At 42.8% G+C, this 19,020-nt stretch overlaps 1 protein-coding gene across 1 annotated transcript in view; it reads left to right on the top strand.

Annotated features, from left to right (window-relative positions):
• Window positions 1-15,280: 15,280 nt before the first annotated feature.
• Window positions 15,281-19,020, top strand: part of POLD3 (DNA polymerase delta 3, accessory subunit) — a 64,680-nt gene continuing 60,940 nt past the window's right edge. Inside the window, exon 1 of the mRNA XM_082749685.1 lies at window positions 15,281-15,299. The gene's annotated coding sequence lies outside the window, so the exon portion shown is untranslated. The remainder of the gene's footprint in view (window positions 15,300-19,020) is intronic.

Raw genomic sequence — 19,020 nt, 5'->3', positions numbered from 1 at the left:
AGTGGGTTAAAGCCTCTGCCTTCGGCTCAGGTCATGATCCCAGGGTCCTGGGATGGAACCCCACATCGGACTCTCTGCTCAGCAGGGAGCCTGCTTCCTCCTCTCTCTCTCTGCCTGCCTCTCTGCCTACTTGTGATCTCTGTCTGTCAAATAAACAAATAATATCTTAAAAAAAAAAAAAAAAAGAATTTCTTCTTAGAGGGATACCTGTATGGCTCAGTTGGTTAAGCATCTGCCTTCAGCTCAGGTCATGATCTCAGGGTCCTGGGATCAAGTCCCACACTCGGGCTCCTTACTCAGCAGGGAGCCTGCTTCTCCCTCTGCTTGCCGTTCCCCTGCTTCTGTGCACACTCTCTCTCTGGCACACAAATAAATAAAATCTTCAAAAAAAAAAAAAAGAATTTCTTCTTAGAGTCTAAAGCAAGTCTTTCCTCCTGCCACCTAAGGTCAAAATAACCCCCAGAAAGAGGTTATTTTTATGCAGTTCAAAAAAAGTCCACAGGACCTCTAGGAAGTAACTCCGTCTTCCAGAGTTAGGCATATCTGACATTTATTTTACCATTTTTCCCCTGCCCCCCCCCCCAATATGTACCTTCAGCCAGGCTGCAGAGGTTAGTACCTTAGCAGTATTTAGTAAGCAATTTGAGCAAAGTCCTTGATCTCTCCAAGAGATACTTCCCTAATCTATAAAACAATTACGCTAATAAAATGTTACATTTCAGGGCTATTGTGAGGATTAATTGGGCAAGCTCCTGGGGATATAGTGGTAACAGTTCCAATAGCCACCACTAATGTTAAACACTTTTCCTACTTTACCTTACTTCATCTTCCCTAGTTTGCATGAAGATAGTTTAATCTGAAGTTTATAGCTTAAGAAACAGGCTCAGAGAGGTAAAAGGAATTTGCTCAGTTGGCTGAATTGGGAATCAAACCTAACCCTCAGGCAAATGGCCTTGCTGGTGACTATTGCCCAAAGTACTCATGCTCTGCCAGCTCCACCTATAAAATCTTACCTGCCTTTTAACAATTCTTAACAGAAGTAACTCTTCTCCTCCTGTGTGCTCATACATTTTGCTTAGCCTCATGGGTTACAGGAATTTAATCTACTTTTGTATTATACAGTCAGTTTACCCAGGACACACCCACTGGGAGGTGGAGGATGGGGACAGATTATCTGGGGTCTAGGAACAATCAAATGTTCTCTGACTCTGAGCCCCCACCCAGTGAAGTCACCTACATCCAGAGCCCCTTCCCAGAAAACCCCTACCACTCCTTTCCCATGGCCTGGTTCCCAGGGGCTCACTTAGGTGTTTGTTATGTTGAATGGAATTGCATGGAGCCAGGACAATGGGCTCCAGCCTTAGGCCTGAAACTATGGTGTCCCATCTGGACAAGTCATTTGAACTTCCTGGGCCTCACGCTCTGTAAAATGGGGTCAGGATGTGGGTATATGTGGAATGCTTGATGAAGTCCTACCCATTTTTAACATTCTATATTTTGAAAGTTGTAGCCAGAGCACAGACATGAGACCTATGGCCGAATAAAGTTTTTTGGAGCAGGCCATTTCCTGAGACTACGTTATTGTATTCTATCTTTATGAATTCTAGGGAGAAGGGGGAAAAATGGATATCGAAAATACAACTTACTGTAGTCACATTTGCTCACTCATGCTTTCTGTTTTTCTGCCTTTTTTTTTTTTTTTGGACAGAGTGAGAAAGTGTATAAGCAGGGGGGGTAGCAGGCAGAGGGAAAGGGAGAAGCAGGCTCCCCACTGAGCAAGGAACCCTATGTGGGCCTTGATCCCAGTATCCTGGGATCATGACCCAAGCTGAAGCCAGATGCTTGACAGACTCATCCACCCAGGAGCCCCTCTTTCTGTTATTCTTAATTTGTTTTTATCTATGTATTTCATTTATACAGTTTATATTGCTGTGACTTTAAATTCTCTAATATTTTCTTCTTTTTTAAAAAAATTATTTAATTATTTGATATATATAGAGAGAGTAGGATCAGGGGTAGGAGCCGAGGGAGAAGCAGGCTTGATGCTGAGCAAGGAGCATGAGTGTGGGACTCCATCCCAGGACCCTGAGATCATGACCTGAACTGAAGGCAGACACATAACCAACTGAGTCACCCAAGTGCCCCTCTTTCTGTTATTATTAATTCATTTTTTCTATGTATTTCATTACATGGTTTATATTGCTGTGCCTTTAAATCCATTAATCTTTTCTTGTATGTGTAATCTACTGTTACTCCCACTCAGTGTATTTGTCATCACAGACATCTGAGGTTCATCTCCAAAGGTTTGGTTTGTGTCTTTTTTTTTTTTTTTTATGCCTTCCATGCCTGTATTTAGCTTTCTGAACATATGGAACAATTGTCATTTCTGAAATGAAACTGAGCTTAGAGAAGTTAAGTAATTTATCAAAGGTCTTTAAAATAAAGGTGGTCTGGGACACCTGACTGGCTCAGTTGGTAGAACACATGCAACTCTTGATCTCAGGATTGTGGGTTCAAGACCCATGTTGGGTATAAAGATTACTTGAAAGATAAAAAAAAGAATAAAAAAGAATTAAAACAAGCAAACAAACACACACAGAGGTGGTTTCTCTCTAGCACCCATATTTTAAGCCATCAAATTGTACTGTCTTTCCATAGATACAGTGTGTTACTGTTTTCTCATTTTTATGATAAACTCTAATCAAAGCAGGTTAGAATAGAGAGGACTGCATAATTTTAAAAACTAAGGACGGAGCATAAGAGAATGTGAGGTAATATGTCAGCCACTAGCAATGAGGATGGCTCACATTTATCAAACACTTGTCTCGGGCCTAAAGTTTGGCTGAAATCCCTGTGTGCACTGCCTCTTTTATCTTCACAGTCTATTCAGCAAATATTATCTCCATTTATGAGAATGATTTAAAGAAGTAGTTGCCCGAAACCCCACAGTGAGATGGCACCCAGACCACATGCACACCCCCTGATGGCTGAGGCCAAGCTCTTAGTGCTCCACTGAATTGCCTGGCTTGGGAAGGTGAGAGGACAAAAACAGGTACTACAGGACCTTCATGCTCTCAGAGGTTAGAGTTTAGTGGAGGAAACAAGTGTGAAAACAGTTGCATTATATTATCCTTTAAGTTAGGATTTCCTTGATCGTAAGTGACAGAATTCTAATTAGACCGAGCAGAGTATAAAGGGAATTTTTTTCCAATATAATCATGAGCAGAGCAAGAAAGCAGCTAGATCCTTTAAGATAACTGGACCCAGAGGTTGGAATCTCCTCAGGATTCTCTCACTCTCTGGCACTTGTCTATTTCTTCCTCCCTTCTTCTATCATTTATTATAAAAAATTTCAGGGGTGCCTGGCTGGGTCAGTCAGTGGAGTATGAGACTCTTAATCTCCGGGTCATGAATTCAAGCTCCACACTGGGCACAGAATTTATATTTAAAAAAAAAATTCAAAAAACAGAAAAGTTGAAAGGTCTTTACACAGGTACACCACTGCTTAGATTTTACCATGGTTCCATTTTGCTATATTTAATGTGTCATGTAACCATCCATCCATTCCTGGTTTACTTTGCATACTGGATTTATTTTCTCAGAGTACCTTCCCACTGATGAACAAAATTCCCATCTCATACCTCACAGCCTTAACTCTGCAACTCGGGTTCAAAATCTCCTATGGCAGGATCAGATTCCTCTAAAGTGGGCTGTAGCCCCTGAACTAACTAAGGAGAAGGTATATTGTAGTGGGCAGTTCCCACCAGGACTACCTGGCAGGCATGAAGGGAGAGGCTGGAAAGGTTGGTGAGCAAACAAAATGGTGCAGGTGTGATAAATTCCCTAATGAAAGAAACTGCAGGGGATTGTGGGAATGCAAGGGGAGGCACTTAATCCAGTTGGGATAGTCCAATTTCGGGCTCTTTCAAAGGAGGTGATTCCTGAACTGTCTTAAAAGGTAGGGGGAGGGACGCCTGGGTGGCTCAGTTGGTTGGACGACTGCCTTCGGCTCAGGTCATGATCCTGGAGTCCCAGGATCGAGTCCCGCATCGGGCTCCCAGCTCCACGGGGAGTCTGCTTCTCTCTCTGACCTTCTCCTCGCTCATGCTCTCTCTCACTGTCTCTCTCTCAAATAAATAAATAAAAAAAAAAAAAAAAAAAAAAATCTTAAAAAAAAAAAAAAAAAGGTAGGGGGAGTGGGGCGCCTGGGTGGCTCAGTCGTGAAGCATCTGCCTTCAGCTCAGAGCATGATCCCAGGGTCTTGGGATCGAGCCCCGCGTCGGGATCCCTGTTCTGCGGGAAGCCTGCTTCTCCCTCTCTCCTCCTCCTCCTGCTTGTGTTTCCTCTCTTGCTGTGTCTCTGTCAAATAAATAAATAAAATCTTAAAAAAAAAAAAAAAGGTTAAAAAGGTATGGGGAGTGATCTCAGTGGTATGAGGAATTTGAGAAACAAGATAGAGAATCATAGGGGAAGGAAGGGAAAAATGAAACAAGACAAAACTGGGGAGACAAAGGAAAAATGAAACAAGATGAAACTGGGGAGACAAACCGTAGGAGACTCTTAATCTCAGGAAACATACTGAGGGTTGCTGGAGGGGAAGGTGATGGGAGGAATGGGGTGCCTGGATGATGGACACTGGGGAGGGTATGTGCTATGGTGAGCAATGCAAATTGTGTAAGACTGCTGAATCACAGACCTGTGCCCCTGAAACAAATAATACATTCTATGTTAATTTAAAATTTCAAAAAGGCAGGGGGAGTTAAGCATTGGGTAAAAGGCTGGAGACTAAACAGATCAAGGCGCAAAGTTTGGGAGTATCTGGGGAAGTATAAAGTAAGAAAATAAAAATAATGTGACCACACACATGTGCTCCAGCATTGAAACACTTTATATAGTGCAAGCAGCAGTGAACTGGCTCTCAGCTTCTTGTGTTCATGTTTTAGTTTGTAACTGGCCATTGAGGAGTATTTACACCATGGAAATCTGCAAACTTGCTTTTTTTTTTTTTTTCAGAGATTGGTTAAACATTTTGCCAGCACCACTGGCCACAGGCTATAAAATCCTGAAGTTGACTGTGATATTTTCTCCTGATGTTTTCTCACACAGGCTAATGTATTCCTACTAGAAAAACTTCTTTGACACATTCTATTTCTGGCCCTGAACGATTTTGTTTTCTCTTGAAGTTTCATTCCTTCATTTCCCAAACCTGCCTAAGCGGTGCCATGCTCGTTGGGGATCTTGCAGATATGACAGCACTAAGAAGCTAGGATATACCTGCTGTCAGAGCTCCCAGGGCTCCCACATCCCATACTGCTCCCAGGAGCCCAGGGCCAGTGCTCTTGTTCCTGTCTGGACTTTGCAGAGCATTTTACCAGAAACTTAAGTGGACAGATTGTTATCAGGAAAGAAAGATTCCTTAGCCTGTGAGATTGGTTGTGTTTTTTGTTTTTTTTTTTTTTTGAAAATAATCCATTAGCACTGATGGAGCCATAGCCCGCTTCAGGGTACCTCCCGTCTGGCTCCCACAGGAGATTACAATAGAGCTTGGCAAATTCTCCCAAGTCCATGTGTAAACCCTTCCCCTATGCAAATCTCCTTTCCCCACAGTGGTGTGCTCAGACTAGCTTTACTACCAAAAGTATTAATCAAAGTAACCCCTGAACCATGCTAAAATGACTAAGACATACTTTCTGCCCTTGAGGGGAGTCAGGACCCTTTCATAAATAACAAATAGAAGCAAAAATAAGTAATAAGTAAGAACAGTACTTAAAGAATCAAAAACATGGAAGGAATTATCTGATGCATCCATTTTGTATGCTTTCTTTTCAGTTTTGTTTTGTTTTTTTTTTTTTTTTTAGTAATCTCTATGCCGCCCAACACAGGGCTCAAATTAATGACCCTGAGATCATGAGTCATATGCTCTACCAACTGAGTCAGCCAGGTGCCCCTTTTCACTTTCTTGATATCTTTTGAAGCTCCAAAGTTTTAAATTTTGATGATGCCCCAATTGTTTTCTCTTTTGTTCTTTCAGCTTTTATGTTATCCCTAAGAAATATATATATGGCTTTATACAATTGCTTTTAAAATCAGTTAATAGAGAATTATGCACTTATATTGTCTTTTATCATATAAAAGATAACATAATTACCTTTACCAGTGTTCTTTGTCTTTTCATTTGGATTTGAATTACCATGCTAGGTAAGTTACTTTCAGGTTGAAGAACTTCTTTCAGCTTTTCTTTTAAGGCAGCCCTGCTAGCAAAAAATTCTTTCAGCTCTTTTCTTTGGGTTCTTTGAAATTTGAATACTGAATGTTGAATGCATAAAACATAATGGCTACTTTGAAGTCTTTTTTTTTTTTTAAAGAATTTATTTATTTATTTGACAGCGAGAGATCACAAGTAGACAGAGAGGCAGGCAGAGAGAGAGGAGGAAGCAGGCTCCCTGCTGAGCAGAGAGCCTGATGCGGGACTCTATCCCAGGACCCTGGGATCACGACCTGAGCCGAAAGCAGTGGCTTAACCCACTGAGCCACCCAGGGCCCCTACTTTGAAGTATTTGTCTATTAAATCTGACATCTAAGTAGGGCTTCTCATAGGCATTTTCTGTTGCCTGCTTTTGTTTCTTTTAGTAGGGGAGGGACAAAGGGAGAGAGAGGGAGAGAACATTAAGCAGGCTCCATGACCAGCACAGATGCCCAATGTAGGGCTCAATCTCACAACCCTGACATCACGACCTAAGCTGAAATCAAGAGTCGGATGCTTAATGACTGAGTCACCCAGGCACCCCTGAACATACTGTTTTTTTTTTAAAGATTTTATTTTTAAGTAATGTATACACCTAATTCAGGGCTCAAACCCACAGCCCTGAGATCACGAATTGCATGCTCCACTGACTGAACCAGGAAGGTGCCCCTAAACATAATTTTTTAAAGCTAAGAAATGTAATATATACTCTTTATAATATGTTAAACAATGGGAGAATTAACATATAAACACATGTTAATAATTCCCCGTATTTCCCACTAATACCTTCACCTTCCCTCCCTACCATCTTCCACCCCACCCCTAATTACCAATATTAACACTGTGCCGTATAACTTCCTACACCTTTCTTCTTGATAATACAAATATAAAAACCTAAAAAAAAAAAAAAAGGATTCTTTTCTTAACAAAAGCAGTTACATGTAGTACACACTACTATGAAACTTGCTTCTTCACTTAATGTTTCATATTCATTCTTCCTGGTCAGGAGATATACATTTAACTCATATTTTATTTATTATTTTTAAAGGATTTATTTATTTATTTTAGAGAGAGTGGAGTACAGGCAGGGGGAGGGGCAGAGAGAATCTTCCAGAAGACTCCCTGCTGAACATGGAGTCCCACACAGAGCTTAATCCCATGACCCATGAGATAATGACCAGACCCAACCAAGAGTTGGATGCTCAACCAACTGAGCTGCCCAGGTGACCTTAAATTTACCTCATATTTTACATAGCTAGATCATATTCCATAATATAATGTAACTGCACAAAAATGTACTCCTTTTTCTTCTTTGGACATTCAGTTTATATCCAGTTTTTTTTTGTTTGTTTTTGCCCCTGTGAACAATATTCCTACAGATACACACACACACCCCTTTATTCCAGTAATACAGAGTGTTAAAAGAGAGATACTAGGGGTGCCTGCGTGGCTCAATTGGTTAAGCATCTGCCTTTGGCTCAGGTCATGTTCCCAGGCTCCTGGGATTGAGCCCTGTATGGGGCTCCCTGCTCAGCGGGGAGCCTGCTTCTTCCTCTTCCTCTGCCCTCCCCATCTCCCACTGCCGCTCACTCTTCTCTCTCTCACACTCTCTGTCTTTTTCTCAAATAAATGAATTAAATCTTTAAAAAAAAGAGAGAGAGAGAGATACTGGACCAAAGAATACATATATTTTAAATTTTAATAGATTCTTCTAGAATATTTTCCAAAGATATTATGGTATAATGCTATATGTTCACCAGCAATGTGTAATACTGTCTGATTTCCTTACTTTCTAACAACAGCTGGCTGTTCTCAAAAATTAAAATAATTTTTGTCAATCATGTTTTGTAGAAATGCATCATATTTTTTAAAAGTTAACATTCCCTAACAACTAGTGGATTTGAGCATCTTTCCAGGTTTCCCATCCATTTGCATCACCTCTTTTGTGAATTACCTATTCATATCATCTACCCATTTTTCTCTGTGGGTTGTTCACCTTTTACACATTCCACACTGTGACTAAAGTGGTCAATAAAGAACCAGGACTACAACCCAATCTCCCAACTTCCAATCCAGATTTTCTCTACTCTGAGCACTTCCTGAACTATTACATGTTTTTGTTGTCATTTTTGTGCTATATATTTGTTATATTATATTATATTGTATTATATCATATCATATCATGTCTCCTCTGTCATAATGTTAGAGTAGCTACTTGTTGAGCAAATTGATCTCACACTGCTCACTTCTGCAGGCAGAAAAACCTTATTTGCTCTCACCAAGTTTCTCTAAAGTTCAGGTTACTGAATAGATCTTCCCTTATTACTAAATGAAATCTTGGACAGATCGTATTAGGTTTTTTATTTTTTTTGTTTTGGTCCTCAGGTAATGAGAGATCTCCAAGTGCTTTCAAATATCAAAAAGAAGACAAAAGTAGAAAGATGCGCCTTGTTTGGTTTGGAAGGAAGCAAGCATTTGTGTCAGAAACTGCATAGGGGACAGCCACTAAGGCTGTCATGACAAAATACAACAGACTGGGTCACTTAAGCAACAGAAATTTATTTCCTCACTAATCTGGAGGCTGGAATTCTGAGATCAAGATTCCAGCATGGTTAGCTTCTTAGCTTGCAGATGGCCACTTCCTCTCTATGTGCTCTCATGGCCTTCCTGCAAGGCATGTGCATGGAGAGAAAGGGAGAGTGTGTTCTCATGTCTCTTCTAGTAAGGACACTAATCCTATTGGATTAGGGTCCTACACTTATGACCTTACTTAAACTTAATTTTACCTCCCAGAGGCTCCATTTCCAAACATTACTCACACTGGAGGTTAGGACTTGAACATAGGAGGGAAGGGAAACACAAACATTCAGTAAATGACAGGGAGCCACATGGAAAGTGTTGGGACTAGCCTCTAGGGTCTCAGAGTGGTCTCCAGCTGATAGTCAGCAGGAAAATGGGGACCTTAGTCCTACAATCATAAGCAACTGAATTCTGCAATAATCAGAGCTTGAAAGAGGACTCTAAGGCCCAGACCCAACCAACACTTTGAATTTAGCCTGGTGAGATCCTGAACAGAGAACTGAATCATGCCATGTGCAGACTTCCAGCATATAGAAACTGAGATGATAAATCTGTGTTGCTTTAAGTTGCTACATTTGGGGTGATTTGTTACACATCAATAGAAAACAAATATACTCCTTAAGAAAAAGAATCCAAAGTTATAAAGGGGCCTAAAGGGACCCTGAAACACAAGCTTTGTTAGTTTCAAGGTATATCCATCTCTGGCTCCAGGGAAGGAAGATGAGGAACACAGGCCATCAACTGCAATATGTCACCTGTTTAGGGTGGGTCAGATGTCCTAAACAAATTTGGAAGGCTTTGGCAGATCTTTTGGAGATCCTCCCTTAGAGCTTCTACCTGGACTTCCCTTGACAAGGCAAGGCCTCTCCTCTAGGTTAGCTCCTGAGTTTCTAGCAGTCTATCCTCTTTGCTGGGATCACTGTGCCCTCCATGCAATTCTTTGAGGGCAGGCAGCTCTTAAGAATATCCCAGTTAATGCCCTTCTTCTAAGTCCACATCAGTCCCTAGAACCTAACACCTGTCTTGCCCCATAGCTAGTGGGAGAACAGTTGGCTCTAACACAACCATCTCTCTCCTTGTTTTACAAGTTTCTTTCTTTAAAAAAAAAAAAAAAAAAAAAAAAATATATATATATATATATATATATATATATATATATATTTATTTATTTGAAAGAGAGAGAGTATGAGTGGAGTAGGGAGGAGCAGAGGGAGAAGCAGAATCCCCACCAAGCAGGGAGCCCAATGTGAGGCTCAATCTCAAGACCCTGGAATCATGACCTGAGTTGAAGGTAGAGTCTTTTTTTTTTTTTTTTTAAGATTTTATTTATTTGTCACAGAAAGTGAGAGAGAGAGAGCACAAACGTGCAAGCAGGCAGAGTGGCAGGCAGAGGCAGAGAGAGAAACAGGCTCCCTGCTGAATAAGGAGCCCAATGTAGAACTCAATCCCAAGGCCCTGGGATCATGACCTGAGCCAAAGGCAGCGGCTTAACCCACTGAGCCACCCAGGTGTCCCTGAAGGTAGATTGTTAAACAAACTGAGCTACCCAGGAACCCCTGTCTCACAGGTTTCAATCAGTCCCTCATCACTAAGTTCCTCAAACTTGTGTCAAATTATGTCTTATGATCCCCAAACTCGAGAATCATGTGTCAAGTTCTCTGAGTGGTTTTCTGGAAGTCTTCTATCTCCCTTGGCTTAAGGAAAGAGGAGAATATACCCTTTGCCCCAAGTACTGATGGCTATTCAGGAGAAAGACCATTGGTGTGGGATTCAGGAACTCTGAGCTCTAGTCTGACTTATTATGCCCTTGGGAAACTTTCTTTTCCATTCTGGACCTTTGTTCCCTGGGTCAGTTAAATGATGATGCTGGAGTGGATTCACACATTTATTCAGTAAATGATCATTGAGTCTCTACTGCATGCCTGGAACTGTTCTGGACATTGGGAGTCAGCAGAAAACAAACAAGATGGCCTCTGGGGGCCCTTCCAGCCCTCACATGCTTCTCCCCACCCATTTCCCACTCATCCCTCAGTCCCATGGACAGTCAGTCCTGGCCTCCCCAATGACCACCCTTTCTACCCCAGCAGAGTATAACCTCCTCTTGCTGGGACCTTTGATGGAACTAAAGCTGAGCATTCTCTGAAGACAGCCTTGCTGTTCCTCTCTGTTACTGCCCATTAATCTGGTCTGTCTGAACTGGAAGTGCTCCCTGATCAACGACAACGGAAAGGTTTATTTGTAGTGATCAGGAAGTCCCCCATGACCCCTTTCCATCCAGGAAGCCCCAGGAGGAAAAAACAAAAGATGAAACGCTGGCTGACTTCCCAGCTTCCAAGTGTTCAGCAATACTCTTGTCTGGAGGGTCCTTTCTTCCCAGCAGACTGTGACCTCCCTCAGAAACTCCTTCCTTGTCATTGAGCCCCAGGCCCTCAGTTCCTTTCCAGAGGATCCAGAAGGACTTAGGTGACGTAAAAGAGGTATAAGAAATGAAGATTGTCTCTCTGGGAAAGGATGCATGGTGTCTTATCCTAAGCTAAGTCTCCGTTTCTGGGAGGGAGGGAGGCTGAATTCAGAGTGGGAAAAATATTCTCAGTGGTTAAGGAAGCAAGTGAGTCACCTGCTCTGACCTTCATCCATGCCTTCCCATGGCCAGGGTAGTTTCAGAGAGTGGGTGAGAATGGAAGTGGTTTCCTTTTTTTTTTTTTTTTTTTTTAAGATTATTTATTTATTTATTTGACAGAGATCGCAAGTAGGCAGAGAAGCAGGCAGAGAGAGAGGAGGAAGCAGGCTCCTTGCTGAGCAGAGAGCCTGATGTGGGCCTCGATCCCAGGACCCAGAGATCATGACCTGAGCCGAAGACAGAGGCTTAACCCGCTGAGCCACCCAGGTGCCCCATGGAAGTGATTTCTAATCCTCAATTTTTGCTTGCTGAGTTATTTGGGAATCCTTACCTGTGACCTTGCCTTCCATTCATCACTCTTCTCCCAACAGCTTAGCTAACCTGCCTGAAGGAAAGTTAACATCGATAGGATACCACCTTTTTAGGAACCCAGGGCCTGTGCTTAAAAGTGCCTCATGCTTGGTTTAATACTCTGCTGTTACTCTTCAAATTCTTGATAATTTCTGAACAAGAAGCCCATGTTTTCGTTTTGCACTGGGCCCCACAAATTGCACAGTGGGTCCTGGTTGAGAGTGTCCCATGTGTTAGGGTCTAAGTCAGGTACTTGACATACTTGTGTCATTCCAACTTCTAACTGTGCTGAACTAGGGATTGTTCGCTTCTTGTTACCACTGATGAAATTTAAGCTTAGGTAAATACTTTGCTGAAGGCTACTTACCAGCTAGCTACAGGGTCGAGTCAGGATCCAAACCCAAATCTGACTCCTGAGTTAGTGCTCCTTCTGGTCCACAGCTGTCTACCAGAAAAAATGCTTTTACTTCCACTATATGGGAGAGCTGAGTCTGGAGAAGCGATTAAGGAGAGTTAGGCGGGAGTGGGATGAAAGGATTTGACCAGAGCTAGAATTTATTTCTTTTTAATAATATTTATTGATTGATTTGACAGAGATCACAAGTAGGCAGAGAGGCAGGCAGAGAGAGGGGAGGAAGCAGGCTCCCTGTGGAGGAGAGAGCCCAATGTGGGGCTCGATCCCAGGACCCTGGGATCATGACCTGAGCAGAAGGTAGAGGCTTTAACCCACTGAGCCACCCAGGCACCCCATTTTTTTTTTAAGATTTTTTTTTTCAGAGCTAGAATTTCAAGCAAGCCCTGAGTATATGTTTTTCGAGAACAACCCACATGCAGATACCCAGTCAAACATCCCACTCCAACTCTCATACACACATATGCACACATGTTCATATCTACACACAGCACCAGTCCAGAGCCTGCCTTCCAAAGCAGTTCAATTATGTGTGTCATTACAGTGTCCTAGAGTGTCAACACCACAAGGACCCCTAGGAAAGCACCTCATTTGCTAATCTGATTCCCTCACTTGACAGATGAGAATGTTCAGAAAGGGAAGCTCAGAGAAGCGCAGAGAGGGAGGAGATGGTCCAGGTCACACACTTCACTAGTGGCAGAGATGGGACTTTGTGCCGGCCTCCTAACTCTAGATCCAAGGGCACGACATAGGATGAATCGATGGGAGGTAAAGTGGGGTAACTACAGAAGTATCTGAGCAGAACGTAAGTATGATCCTGAGCTTAACCAGGCTTTCCTTCCTCCTGACCATCCTTCCTCTGCACCCCAAGCAAAATTTACCCACCATTATCTGAGAAATACTTGGCTTCTGACCCTGGCTGGGCACAGAAATCCCCACCTCTGTATCAGTATTTATAGTAATGCTATTGCTTAAGACCCAAAAACACCTGCTTTAAGGGGTCAAGTGGTTTGGATTAACAAGGTTGACTGTTCTTTCATTGACAAGCAAAACAAAACACATAAACAGGATAAGGCTTGAGGGCTTAATTACTCTATAGAAACAGAAGAGTTCCTATGAAGTAAAAGCAAAACAAAGACCTGCCAGGGACTGCCCTGAAGGAACAGGTGACCTTGGGCTCATCCATCTTTGGGCCTTCTCTGGGAAACCTCCCAACACTAGCCTCTAAGACCAGACTGGGCTTGAGCTGGAGTCACGCCGCTACAGGGCATAGTTTTGATCCACTTTGGAGATCTTTCTCCTCCCATGTTTCCTCTGGACAGATCTGGGTTCAACTTTGACTTTGCCATTTACTAAATGTGATTTGGGGCATGTTGGGACAGTCTCTTTGATGACGGAGCAGGAGGCTGGCTGAGAACGGAGCAGGGGCTGGCACCTTGCACCCCCTCTCCACCCACTCCCCTTGGTAATATGTGTGACATTTCACAGGCACCCCTGACTGCCCTAAAAGAAGAGCAAATGGTTATCTTGCAGAGATCACAGTCCTGCAAGGCAGGAGTCTCTCTTGGTTTACAAATGTCCTTGAGATTTACAACAAAGAAGTTGCCTTATCAATAGCCCAATTTCCAAAGATACATAACTCAGTTCCTCAAGCCCTAACATCACCCTCCCCTCCATAAAAAAACCGAAGGAGATGGAGGTAGAAGGAAAAGTAAATAAAGTTAAATTTCTTTTAAGACCTAAATCTCACTAACAAGGACGTTTGATAGCAGGAATGTAACATTCCACCAGGAGACTCCCAATTGTCTTTATGTTAGCGCCTCATTAGAGGGAAAGTGGCCTTGGCTTGATAGTAACCAGGCCTTCCATATCCTGACAGTCTTCTTTATCCCAATAGCCCTTCTGAACAACCCTTTGTCCTCACCTACCCAACTCCTGTGTATATAACCAGCCACTCCTCACAACCCGGGGCAGCAGCATCTCCGTCTGCCCACGGGTCCTGTCCCCGTGCTTTAATAATCCACCATTTTGCACCAAAGATGTCTTAAGAATTCTTTCTTTAGTCGTCAGCTCCGAACCTCACCCCACCGAACCTGACTTAGGTTCTGGGACTTCATCATCTTCAAGCCTCAGTTTCCTAATGCGTAAAATGGGCATGGTACTCAAACCTGTGTCTCAGGAGATTCCCGTGTGGGTCTTTCAGTGGTAAACCTGTGGTGTCCCACCCAGACAAACCAGGAAGGCTGGTCACGTTGAGCTATTGGGGAGGCAATGCTGAGGAAGGATTTCTCCAAGGGGCTGGCACACTATGATTGCTCCTATAGTGATTACTATCCTTTTCTCTTACCTAACACATTCTTTTTAAAGATTTATTTATTTGTTTGTTTATTTTAGAGAGAGAGCACACCCCAGTGTGGAGTGGGGGGAGGGGTGGAGGGACAGGGAGAAGAAGAGAATCCTCAAGGAGACTCCCCGCTGAGCTGGGAGCCCTAGGTGGGGCTCAAGGCAGGGGGTCAATCTCAGGGCCCTGAGATCCTGACCTGAGCTGAAATCAATAGTCAGAAGCTTAACTGACTTAGCCACCCAGGCACCCCCTTACTTCAAACATTTAAAGAGACCTTCTGTTTGCCCTACCTTGTGTTAAGCACTGTTAAGAGAATTTATAAGCATTCATAAAGTTCATTTTATATTTGCAAGGCATTTTCATACCTATTTTCTCATGTAATCTTTACAGCATCCCTCCGAAGGAGGTAAAACTCAGTATCCCTATTTTATAGGTAAGATAACTGAAGCTCAGAAAGAGCTTGGCTAATAATAGGTTGCTATGGACTCAATTTGTCCCCCCCCCCCACCAGTTCATATGTTGAAATCCTAATCCCCATTGTGATGGCATTTGGAGGTGGAGCCTTTGGGAGGTAAATAGGTTTAGATGAGATCATAAGGGTGAAGCTTCTTAGGAAGGATTAGTACCCTGACAAGAAGAGACTAGAACTCTTTCTCTCTATGTCGTGTGAGAATGCCACAAGAAGGTGGCAATCTGCAAACCAGAAAGAGGTCTGCAAACCAGAAAGAGGCTCTCAGCTTCCAGAACTGTGAGAAGTCAAGGTTTTTTTAAACCCGCCAGTCTACGTTTTTTGTTACAGCAGCCTGCGCTAACTGATGCGTAAGGGAAGGGCTAGGATACAGATTAAGTCCCTTGGCTGCAGAGCTTAAGGATTTTCACGGGTCATGGTCTCAGGGTCCTGGGATTGAACTCCATGTTGGGCTCCCCACTCAGTGAGGAGTCTGCTTGAAATTTTCTCTCTCCCTTTCCTCTGTCCTTCCCCCCACTTTGCTCATGCATATTTTAGGGCACTCTAAAATAAAAATAAATAAATCTTTAAAACAGAAAAGGAATTGTTGAAGGGATGTTAGGTTGCTCACAATTTCCTGGAGGGCCAGAGAAGCTTTCACCCCAGGATGAACTCCCCAATTCACCATATATACCTGGCCCAGTAAACATGACAGCCACTGTTGCAGGGAGTGAGTTCCACTGCCTGCACATCAAGATGACCAATGCCAGATTCTGGACTCTGCCACTTCAGCTGCTGCCTCTGCTGCCAGCCATGGCTCACACTGATTCTGCACACCCCTGCTTCTTTGCCTCACTAACTTCTAGTTCAAGGTTGGCCTAAGGCAGGTCCATCTGACTGGCCAGGCTTGGGTCATGTGCCATGCTTTAGTTGAGGGGGTTTCTGGGCAAGTGAGTTTGGCATTTTCAGTTTCTATAATGGGAAGCTGACTCTCTGTATCTCATAAGATGGGACCTCTCCAAACATGAAAATGTCCTAAAACTCCGCAGCCCAAAATAATTACGGGTTTGTTAACCCGTCCCTTCTCCACTTTCTCTGTAACTCTAGACCAACCACCCCAAACTCCAAATTTTATTTTGTCTCAATAGACCATACTAAAGGTATCCCAGCTGTTGTGAATTCATCCAGAATGGAGTCCAGAGTTCTTAAAAAAAATTGTGCTTTTACACAGATGTATTAATGCAGGTCTTCCAAGAAGCAGAGCCAAGAGGAGATTAAATATGCGAGGATTTTGCTCATATAACAACATGTGGGAAAAAGAAAAATGAGAAAGGAGAGGTTGGTTGAACCATAAACCCTCCATGCAATTCTGACCCTAAGTAAGCAGAAAGGGAGGGAAGTTTGGGTAGAAAGTATCCTAGACAACTTCTAAAGAAGTTTGAGCTGTCATGAAGCCAGAGTTCATTGTCAGAGGAGTCTGTGTCCCTCAGGAATATGTTTGCTTAGTCTCCCTGCTACACACAGTGCTTGGATGGTAGCCGCTCAAAGGTGGTGTGGGTGGTATCAGCACAAACGGGTGGTGGATTCTACATGGGGCCCTTGGTCTATTATACTCCTATAGTTGAGATCTGCAAGGCAGCTTTTCATGGTCCTATATGTGCTCTTCTCTCCACCTGCAACACCTCTTTTCCAACTTTTTCTTTTTGGCTAACTCCTTTTGGTCTTAAAAAAAAAAAGTCTCAAACCTGTGTGAAGTCCTCCCTGAAATCCCTAGTCACAATGCTCCCATAGCATCTTCTAGCCAGCAGTCTCCCTACAGCCACTGAGCTCCTTATAACTATCTATTGAGATGCCTGTTCTTTTTAAACAAAGCCCCTTGAAAGCAGGAGGCATTGCTGGACCCCCAGCATTTACATCAGTACATGTTGGGGGTTGAGTGAGTGAATGTGTAGATGGGAGAGTTGGTTATCAGGGTCCTGTTCTCACTTAAGCTGTTCTGACAAGGTCTATTCAATTTCTCCTTGCTCATCTCCATCTCTGTCCCTGTCCATTGCCACTGCTACCACCCTAGTTCTTTGCTATCAGTAACGTCTAGACTATAGCAGCTACCTGCTCACTGAGCTCTTTGCAACACTGTCTCTTCCAGTTCATCCTCTACACAGTACCCAAGTGATATTTTGAGATAAAATATCCATCAATAGCTCTCTACGAAAAAGAGGGAAGTCTGAACTCTATGGCCCCTTATGATCTGGCCCTTGGGGACTTGTCCAGCCCCTCTCTTGCTGTGTGGTCTCACACCCCAACCCTATACCATAGTGTTGCCCATGGTTTCCTCTAATATACTTGGCTAGTCCATGCCTTGATTTCCCTTGTTCTGCTTAGCAAGGCACCAACCCACTTTTTAAAATTCTAATTTAATTAATTAATTATTGTTATTATTATTATTTTTTTTACCAACCCACCTTTTGAGTTTCTCTTCAAAGATTCTCCTCTGCAAAGACTTTCTAACCTTTATCCCAAGGAGAATTGACCAATCCATTATTTGTGCCCGTTTCCCTCCTTACACTTTTAGCCTGGGTCCCATAACCCTCCATTTTTTCTTCTGCTTGCTACTTGAGTGCAAGGTCAATGTTTTATTTGTTTCTGATTCTACAGGGCTTAGCATAGGGCCCTCAAAAGAGTTTTTAGGTACTTGTTAAGTGTTTACAGTGACTGCAGGCATAAACGAATGAATATTTGAAGGACAGGTTAATTGATATATTTGCATTTTAACTGGGATTAGATATATGTCTAGAGGCCTGATTTTTTTTTTTAAAGATTTTATTTATTTATCAGAGAGAGGAGGGGGGAGAGAGCAAGCACAGGCAGACAGAATGGCAGGCAGAGGCAGAGGGAGAAGCGGGCTCCCCGCTGAGCAAGGAGCCCGATGTGGGACTCGATCCCAGGACGCTGGGATCATGACCTGAGCCGAAGGCAGCTGCTTAACCAACTGTGCCACCCAGGCGTCCCTAGAGGCCTGGTTTTTTATTTTTGTCTGTTGTTTTGTTGGTTGGTTTGCCTACTTGCCCAACTCTAAACCCCTTTCTTATATTTGGAGAATTCTCCACCTTAGGATTCTTGGAGAAAGGCAGATCTTGTCTCCCTATTATAGAAGTAAAAAAGGCTAGAAATTTGCTTTCCAGCTCTCCCTTTCAGCTAGGATATGCATATTGATTTAGAGCCTATTAATCAGGTACATTCTCCTAGAACTTAGAATAAGACACTTGTACTGCAAAGAAGCAGGGATGATGGAGTTTGGCAGTGGTGGGGGCTGGGGCAGCAACATCCAGGTTTCAGGGCAGCAAGGCCAGCAGAGTGAGTGGTGGCCTCGGGGTCCAGTGTTCAGGGCAGGGGTAGAGATAGCAATGGTGCCTTTACTGAATTAGTTCTGTAACATGGTAGATTAGGGATGAGGTTGTTCCTGCCCTGACTCCCTTTGCTTCTGCCAATTATTCTAATACTTTTATTGACATATAATTCATATACTATACAATTCATCCATTTAAAATATACAATTCATTTTCTAGATGATTCTCTGATGTGTGCAGCTATCACCATAGACAATTTTAGGACATTTTTATCATCTCTAAAAGAAACCTCATTCTCTTTAGTTATCACTCCCACCCCTCCTGCTTCTCCCTCCCTATGCCTGTCCCCAGCCTTGAGCAACTGCTAATCCACTTTCTGTCTATAGATTTCCCTATTCCCTATTCTATATCCCTATAGAAATCCCTATAGATTTCCCTATTCCTTTCATATAAATGGAATCACATAGTATATAGTTAGTTGTGACTGGCTTGTTTCATTTAGCACAATTTTTTCAAGTTTCATCCATGCAGTATCTTGTGTTAGCGCTTCATTCTTTTTTTTATGACTGAATAATATTCTACTGTGTTCCGGATCTTGTTTATTCTGTCGACAGTTGATAGACATTTGGGCCTTTTCTACTTTTTGACCATTATGAATAATACCACTATAAACA

This window comes from Mustela nivalis (assembly GCF_964662115.1).
Source record: "Mustela nivalis genome assembly, chromosome: 9".
Taxonomy (NCBI): Eukaryota; Metazoa; Chordata; class Mammalia; order Carnivora; family Mustelidae; genus Mustela; species Mustela nivalis.
Note: the sequence above shows the minus strand (reverse complement) of the source record. Positions and strands in the feature narration are given on the sequence as shown.